We start from the raw sequence: 9,358 nt of genomic DNA, 5'->3' as shown, positions 1-9,358 counted from the left end.
TAGCACCTTGTTGCTACATCTTCCAGAGGGGACAAAGACTGTATCCTCACATGGCAGAAGAGATGAAAGGGGAAAAGGGTGAATGCTGTGTGAAGCCTCTCTCATCAGGTGTTAATCCAATTCTTAAGGGTGGAGCCTTCACGACTTCCCAAAGGCCCCACCTTCTAATACTGCTGCATTGGGGATTAAGTTTCAACATGAATTTTGAGGGGTCACAAACATTCAAACCATAGCAAATGGAAATATCTGGTTCTCCCCCTGGTGGCCTTTGCCTCACTGATGAGGGACAAGCAGACATCATTTACCTCCGATGTGGGCTTTAAGGAGCACACAGTCTAACAGCATCCCCTGAGGAGTCTCCCATATGGTCAAGCCCTCAGCTCTGAGCTTTAGTTACAGGAATTTGCAGGGGAGAGTGGAGCAGGTAGAATGACACATTTGGGAAATGGGACCTAGAGTCTGGGATCGTCTGGCCGCTGATCCATGCTCCTGAAACAAGTTAGTGGCTTGGGGAAAAGATTATGGGCAGGGGATGGGGAAGAAACTGGACTACAGAGACATTCCCAAAGCATGGGACTTGACTCCATCTTGGCTGGAACAAACCAGCAACAAATGTGTTTTGGGGGACTTGATAAAAATTGAATATGGATTATGTTTTCAACGCTATTAGGGAATGATTGTTTAACTTAGCTAGATGTGATAGTGGGATTGTACTTTCATTGGAAAATATCCTCTATTTTTGGAGATGAATGCTGAATTTTCTGAACTATTGATTTATGCTTGAGGTGCCACGGTCATGTGTTTGTAATTTACATTAATCACATATGTGTGTGTGCGTGCATATATATATATATATATATATATATATATATATATATATATATGGAGAGAGAGAGAAAGCAAACAAGGGAAAATGCTTATGTTGTTTTAATCTAGGTGCTGGCTGTATTAGGGTTTTCCAGAGGAACAGAACTAATATAATACACAAACATAGTATATACAATATATGTATGCATTACATATATATCCATATATACACATACACAGAGACTTATTTTAAGGTGCTAGACCCTGTGATTGTGGGTCTAGCTGGTTTGAATTTTGTAGGGTGGGCCAGTAGGCTGGAAACTCAGGTAGAGTTTGTACGTTTCAGTCTCAAGGCTAAATTATTTCTTCTCCAGGAAGCCTCGGTCTTTTTCCTTAAGGCCTGATTGGATGAGGCCCACTCACCTCATGGAGGGTAACCTGCTTTACTCAAAGTTTACTAATTTAAATGTTAATCATACATTAAAAATACCTTCACAGCAATATCCAGACTGGTATTTGACCAAACAGCTGGGCATTGTGGCCCAGCCAAGTTGACTCATAAAATTAGCTATCATGGTGGGTATTTGCATGTTCATTGTATTATTCTTTCTGCATTTTTTTCTGTATTAAGATTTTCATTAAAAGGTAAAAAATAAATTAAGAACATTTGTTCACCAGAGGTCACCATAAAGAAAGTGAAAGTCAAATCACAAATTGGGAGACAATATTCATCCTCCATATAAACAACAAATGAATTCCATCTAGCAATACATAGAAAGACCCCCATAAACCAGCAAGAAAAAGGCCTAGATCCAATCAGACAATGGGCAAAAGATGTGAACAGGCATTTCACATCATAATGGGAAACAGAAATGGCCAATAAATATGAAAACCTGGCAAGTAAATAGGGAAATAGAAATTAAGCTATAATGCGATACCATTTAACACCTACCAGATTGGCAGAATGTTTAGATTTGTGAGCAGGGATACATCAGAACACACAGGCACAGCTGGTGAGCACCGCAGGGTTCCTTACCCACGGGGGCTGTGTTCCAAGACCCCAGTGGATGCCTGGAACTCAGATAGTGCTGATCCCTATACATACTGTGCTTTTTTCTTATTCATACATACCTATAAGGTCTAATTTATAAATTAGGCACAATAAGGGATTAACAATAACTAATGAGAAAAAAACACAATTATAACAATATACTGTCATGAAAGGTATGAGAATGTGGTCTGTCTTTCTCAAAGTATCTTATTGTGCTCACTTGTTTTTCAGACTGTGGTTGACCATGGGTCATGACAACTGCAGGAAGTGAAATCACGGAGAAGGGGGATCACCATGCATAAGCTGGGACAGGTGTTTTGTGATTTCCAGTGGAGACGAACAGGCACGTACGCAGGGATTCAACAATCCCTCCTCTACTTGCGCACGCCATCAAAGCACAGTTCTTCAACGTGGGAGCCACTGCCCGCTCAGGGAGGTCTTGACATCAGGTAGTAACATAATTGCAGCCCTAGTTTCAGATATTCTTCTTTTTAAAGTTTCCAACTTTTAAGTTCAGAGGTACATGTGCAGGATATGCAGGTTTGTTACATAGGTAAACATGTGCCATGGCGGTTTGCCGCACAGATCATCCCACTGCCCAGGTATTCAGCCCAGCATCCATTAGCTATTCCTACTGATGCTCTCCCTCCTTCCACCCCCCAACCCAACAACAGGCCCCACTCTGTGTCATTTCTCCCAGTGTGTCCTTGTGTTCTCGTCATCTAGCTCCCACTTATAAGTGAGAACATGCGGTATTTGGTTTTCTTTTCCTGTGTTAGTTTGCTGAGGATAATGGCCTCCAGCTCCATCCATGTCCCTGCAAAGGACATGAACTCATTTCTTTTTATGGCTGCATAGTACTCCATGGTGTATATGTACCACATTTTCTTTATCCAGTCTATCATTGATGAGCAGTTAGGTTGATTCCATGTCTTGGCTATTGTGAATTGTGCTACAGTAAACATTCGCATGCATGTGTCTTTATGACAGAACAATTTATATTCCTTTGGGTCTATACCTAGTAATTGGATTTCTGGGTAGAATGATATTTCTGCCTCTAGGTTTCTAAGGAATTATCACTCTGTCTTCCACAATGGCTGAACTAATTTACACTCCTGACAGCAGTGTAAAAGCATTCCTTTTTCTCCACAACCTTTCCAGCATCTGTTATGTTTTGACTTTTTAATAAGGGCCATTCTGACTGGTGTGGGACAGTATCTCATTGTGGTTTTGATTTGCATTTCGCTAATGATCAGTGATGTTGAGCTTTTTTTCAAATGTTGGCCGCATGTTTGTAATCTTTTGAGAAGTGTCTGCTCATGTCCTTTGCCCACTTTTTTTAATGGGTTTGTTTGCTTTTTTTCTTGCACTTTTGTTTATGTTCCTTGTAGATACTGGATATTAGACCTTTGTCAGATGCATAGATTGCAAAATTTTTCTCCCATTCTTTAGGTTGTGTGTTTACTCTGTTTATAGTTTCTTTTGATGTGCAGAAGCTCTTTAGTTTAATTAGATCCCATTTGTCAATTTTTGCTTTTGTTGCATTGCTTTTGTCATCTTTGTTATGAAATATTTGCCCATGCCTATGTCTTGAATGGTATTGCCTAGGTTTTCGTCTAGGGTTTTTAAAGTTTTGGGTTTTACATTTGCATCTTTAATCTACCGTGAGTTGATTTTTGTATATGGCATAAGGAAGGGGTCCAGTTTCAATTTTCTGCATATGGCTAGCCAGTCTCCCAGCACCATTTATTAAATAGGGAATCCTTTCCCCATTGCTTATTTTTGTCATGTGTGTCAAAGATCAGATGGTTGTAGGTGTGCAGTTTTATTTCTGTGTTCTTTATTCTGTTCCATTGGTCTATGTGTCTGTTCTTGTACCAGTGCCATGCCTTGGCTGTTCAGGCTCTTTTTTGATTCCATATGAATTTTAAAATAGTTTTTTTCTAATTTTGTGAAGAATGTCAATGGTAGTTTAATGGCAATAGCATTGGATCCATAAATTGCTTTGGGCATGAGGCCATTTTCATGATATTGATTCTTCCTATCCATGAGCATGGAATGTTTTTCTATTTGTTTGTGTTATCTCTGATTTCTTTGAGCAGTGGTTTGTAGTTCTCCTTGAACTACATCCCTTGTTAGCTTTATTCCTAAGCATTTTATTCTTTTTGTGGCAATTGTGAATGAGAGTTCACGTGGCTTGCCGGTTGTTGGTGTATAGGAATGCTAGCGATTTTTGCACGTTGGTTTTGTATCCTGAGACTTTGCTGATGTTGCTTATCAGTTTAAGAAGCTTTTGGGCTGAGACGATGGGGTTTTCTAGATGTAGGATCATGTTATCCGTAAGCAAAGGTAGTTTGACTTCCTGTCTTCCTATTTGAATACTTTTTATTTCTTTCTCTTGTTTGCCCTGGCCATAACTTCCCACTACTATGTTAAATAGGAGTGGTAAGAGAGGACATCCTTGTCTTGTGCTGGTTTTCAAGCGGAATGCTTCCAGCTTTTGCCCATTCAGTATGATATTGGTTGTGGGTTTGTCATATATGGCTCTTATTATTTTGAGGTATGTTCCAAAAATATGGAATGCATCAAGAGTTTGCATGCCATCCTTGCACAGGGACCGTGCTAATCTTCTCTGTATGGTTTCAATTTTAGTGTATGTGCTGCTGAAGTGAGCACCAGTTTTCTTCTTAATCGGAACAAATCAGCACAGGCATTTGTACTGGCAAGCAGCTATTTGGCCAGCAAACACCTGTTTTGTTGTTGTTTTTCAGTCTATCCCAACATGTAGAAAACCATAAAGGTGGTTTGCTCTTAACTGGGAGGGACGGCAGTGTGGACCCGCCTTGGCAATACATGAATGCCCTAGCTCTCAGTCATAATTTAGCCCATGTGGACCTTGACCATCTCCCCAGCCCACAGGACATTGGGCTGATGTGACCTGGAGGGGAGGAAGTTGTAGGTTGCTTTAACAAAAACCATGTGTGGCGGGGTGAGAAGGAAACCCTGTGAAAACAGAGACTCCTGCTTTCTCCTGAAGCTCTCTCTGGGGTCCAACAAAGCAGCCGGGCATGCCCACTCGGTGGTGGTGAAGGACCAGTCCTGCACCCTGACTCATCCGTGTGCAGCACTCTTTGGAGGAAACACAGCCTGCATTTGCATGTGTGCTTCCCCTGTGTCCAGATACACCAGCGGGTGGCCTGCTTTCCACAGGAGGCACAGCCAGTGATGATGCCCATGTGGTCCTGTTCCTGCGTGGGCTGAGCCACACAACTCAGTTGTTGTGGCTCGGGGACCCAAGGGTCCTCTTGGGGTCTTGGCTGACCAAGGCACCCTCGGAGCCCGAGCCAAGCCATGGTGGAGGCCACAGTGCCCGTCGAGGGGAGCAGAGTTTGCCCTCTGTGGCCAGTACCTCTTCTCGCTTGGAGATACAGCACTTGGCGTCCCCTGGGCCTGGGTGGAGACTGACCCTGTCCAGGGACATCAGGTGTAGTCTGACTTGGGTGTTGTTTGTCTGCTGAGTCCTGCAGCTGGAACGACTGGGCATTGTCTACTGTCAAGTGCATTGGGTACTGAGCTCTAATAAGGTTCTTGGAACCTATGGCAGACAGCACTAAGGGAGCTGGTGCTGCCCTGAGGCAGACATGAAGTGCATTGGGTACTGAGCTCTAATAAGGTTCTTGGAACCTATGGCAGACAGCACTAAGGGAGCTGGTGCTGCCCTGAGGCAGACATGAAGTGCATTGGGTACTGAGCTCTAATAAGGTTCTTGGAACCTATGGCAGACAGGCAGCCTCTGCCCTAAGGGAGCTGGTGCTGCCCTGAGGCAGACATGGAGGGGAGGGGAGCCGCCGTGGCCCAGCCACAGGGACTCAGTTTACCAAGCTCTTCCAGACACCCCTGCACTGCAGCCGATGCCCGATCAAGGTCAGTAGTGTGCCGTCCCGCCCTGCAGAAGGGAACCACAGCTCATGGGAGACCGATCAGCTGTGGCCACCTGGCCATGGGCTGACTGCCTTGGCTGACTGCCTTTGGACACCTTCCTTCATGGAGAGGGTCTGGCTTTTCCCAGGGATGAAGGCAGGACATTTAGTGCAGAGGGAGAACAGGATCATTTAGGAGCACAGCTGGGAGATGCCACCGCAAGACTGCAGTGAAGTCCTATAGGATATGGCCCTGGTCCTTGATGCTCCCCCACTGGCACTATTTCCACTTCATGGGGGGCCACACCCCCCTATGGAGGTTAGAAGGGCCCCAACATTCCTTCTCTCTTATTAGCTAAGCTACATTAGGGCCTCAGCCTAGGCTGGGCCAACTTGGTGTCCCACTCGGGACTTAGAACCTTGAACAAATTGTGCGAACATTCAGGGACATCTTCCAGCTGTGGTCTTAAATGATCCTGTTCCCCTCTCCTCGCTTACTGTTCTGTCTTCGTCCCTGGACTGTGTGACTATGAGATGATGGGAAAGATGATTCTTGATCTGGACCTACTCCCCTCCACTAGCACTGGTGCTTTCCTTCCCAGCCTACCGCCTGCTCCTGCATGCACTGCTGTTTCTAGCCAAGGCATTGCCTTTACAGCCGAAGGACAGGGTAGTGGGAAGACACCATGGGATTCACCAGGGTTCCATGTACCCTGTCCCTCCACAGGACCCGCCCCTGCAGGATGGTGATCTGGTTTCTCAGGACCACTCAGGATTACGTAGGAGCTCAGCTAGGAGATACCACCTCAAGACTGCAGCGAGGTCCTATAGCATATGGTCCTGGTCCCTCATGAATGGTGCCGTTCCCCCAAACCAGAATCCACAGGCTGGGGGCCTAGGGGTGAGAGTGAGGGCAGCACTTATGGTTAGAACATTCACAAAAGGTTTGCCTCTGGGCCCTGTTAGCCCTTACTCTTCTGGTTTGGACATTTGTTTTATTATTATTTATTTAGTGAGTTATGTATATATATGTGCACACACACACACATATATATATATATTTTTTAGGTGAAGTCTTGCTCTGTTACCCAGGCTGGAGTGCTGTGGCACAATCTCGGCTCACCACACCCTCCACCTCCTGGGTTCAAGTGATTCTCCTGCCTCAGCTTCCTGAGTAGCTGGGATTACAGGCCCCCACCACCATGCACAGCTAATTTTTGTGTACTTTATTTATTTATTTTTATTATTTATTTATTTATTTTTGAGATGGAGTTTTGCTCTTGTCGCCCAGGCCGGGGTTCAATGGCATGATCTCGGCTCACTGCAACCTCTGCCTCCCAGGTTCAAGTGATTCTCCTGCCTCAGCCTGCTGAGTAGCTGGGATTACAGGCACTCGCCACCATGCCTGGCTAATTTTTTTGTATTTTTAGTAGAGATGGGGTTGCACTATGTTGGCCAGGCTGGTTTCAAACTCCTGACCGCAAGAGATCCGCCTGCCTCGGCCTCCCAAAATGCTAGGATTACAGGCGTGAGCCACTGCCCCTGACCTATTTGCCTATATTTTGGACAGGGTCTCACTCTGTCACTCAGGCTGGAGTGCAGTGCTGTGATCATGGCTCACTGCAGCCTGGACCTCCTGGGCTCAAGAGATCCTCCCACCTCAGCCCCCTGAGTAGCTGGGACCACCGGTGTGTGCCACCATGCCTGGCTAATATTTCCTTTTTGTTGTTGTAGAAACAAGCCCAGGCTGGTCTCAAACTCCTGGCTTCAAGCATCTCCTGCCTCGGCCTCCCAAAGTGTTGGCATGACAGGTGTGAGCCCACTGTGCCTGGCCTGGTTTGGAGATTTTAGTAACTAACAGAGGAGTGCTTTGGTCAGAGAATAAGTCATGGAATGATGGAGCTGAAAACTGCGGATGCCATGTGGGTTAAGGGGCCCTTGGGAACAGCTAGGGTGGTCCTTACAAGAGGAAGCAGAGACGTGACTACTGAACATGGGCAGGCTTAGGTGGCCCCCAGGTCTTCCCCCATTCTCCCAAATCGAGGGATGAAATCGGTGGACAATCACAGCAACAAGGTTCAGGACTCAGACCCTGCAGGAATGGAGAACTGGGCTGCCTGGATGAGAAAACACGGGTGTGAAGTATGTGAGCCATGAATACACCCCACGGTTTCATGACCAGCTGCAGATGTGACACATCTGGAGCTTCTGGCAAAGTTTCTGCTTTCGTTGTGCTGTGTCTAAACTTCACCAGAACGGAACTCACCTTTCTCCCACCCTTTTCTTTCCACGGTGACTGTGTATTGGACGTGTCGTTGGTGCTTCCCTTCACATTAAATCCATAGGTTGTAGAACAGCGACGTGCTGAGGACGGAAGCGGCGGGAACGCCCAACACCAGAGACCCTGGGCTGTCACCAGATGTGGAACCCAGGAGACCTTTGGTGTCCTCCTTTGGAGGCCAGGCTGTGCGCTTTCGGCGGTGGGGGCGCTGCATGTCAGGCGGAGGAGGCCAGGCCGGTGCGGTTTCGGCGGTGGGGCGCTGCGTGTCCGGCGGAGGAGGCCAGGCCCGTGCGTTTTCAGCGGTGGGGGCGCTGCGTGTCAGGTGGAAGTGTTCTCATTTTCGGAAGTGAGAGTGTCACTGGAAAGACAGGGTGGACTGTAGCTGGCCTGTGTCACTCTGGCTGTTCATCACAGGACTGCTCTTATTTGGGGGAATCCCTCTTGGCTGGTGTTGGTGGGAGATGGGGCCACACGCCCTCTATGGAAGTTAGAAGGGCCTTGACATTCCTTCTCTTTTGTCAGCTTCATTAGGGCCTTGGCCTAGGCTGGGCCAACCAACTTGGCTGGCATTCCACCCAGGACTTAGAATTTTGAGCAGATTGTGCACACATTTAGGGACCATTAGAGCTAATTCGTCATTGACGTGGTCTGAACGTCCAGTAAGAGTAGGTGTGGCAGGCAGAATATCTAAAATGTTCCCGGATCCCCACTAAATGTCCTGCCTTAATCCCTGGACCATGTGGCTGTGAGATGACGGGAAAGCTGATAAGATTTCTCTTTCAAGAATTCTGGCCTGGCGCGGTGGCTCAAGCCTGTAATCCCCGCACTTTGGGAGGCCGAGACGGGCAGATCACGAGGTCAGGAGATCGAGACCATCCTGGCTAACATGGTGAAACGCCGTCTCTACTAAAAAGTACAAAAACTAGCCGGGCGAGGTGGCGGGCGCCTGTAGTCCCAGCTACTGGGGAGGCTGAGGCAGGAGAATGGCGTAAACCCGGGAGGCGGAGCTTGCAGTGAGCTGAGATCTGGCCACCGCACTCCAGCCTGGGCGACAGAGCGAGACTCCATCTCAAAAAAAAAAAAAAAATTCTGACATAAGCTACAACGCGGATGGACCTTATGGACATAAGAGTAAGTGAAATAAGCCAGACACAAAAGGACAAATCCTGTGTGACCCCACACAAATGAGGTCCCTGGAGCAGCTGAACCATCGAGACAAAAAGTGGATAGTGGGTGCCAGGGACCAGGGCAGAGAATGGGAACTGATGTTTATTGGGGACAGAGGTTCATCTTGAGAAG

At 46.8% G+C, this 9,358-nt stretch overlaps 1 non-coding gene across 1 annotated transcript; it reads right to left on the bottom strand.

The window, feature by feature from the left end:
• Positions 1-4,427: 4,427 nt before the first annotated feature.
• On the bottom strand, positions 4,428-4,534 carry LOC114672463 (U6 spliceosomal RNA). The gene has a single exon (XR_003722879.1). It is a non-coding gene; the product is annotated as a U6 spliceosomal RNA (small nuclear RNA).
• Positions 4,535-9,358: the final 4,824 nt, after the last annotated feature.

The sequence above is a fragment of the Macaca mulatta genome, chromosome 14 (assembly GCF_049350105.2).
Source record: "Macaca mulatta isolate MMU2019108-1 chromosome 14, T2T-MMU8v2.0, whole genome shotgun sequence".
Lineage (NCBI taxonomy): Eukaryota > Metazoa > Chordata > Mammalia > Primates > Cercopithecidae > Macaca > Macaca mulatta.
Note: the sequence above shows the minus strand (reverse complement) of the source record. Positions and strands in the feature narration are given on the sequence as shown.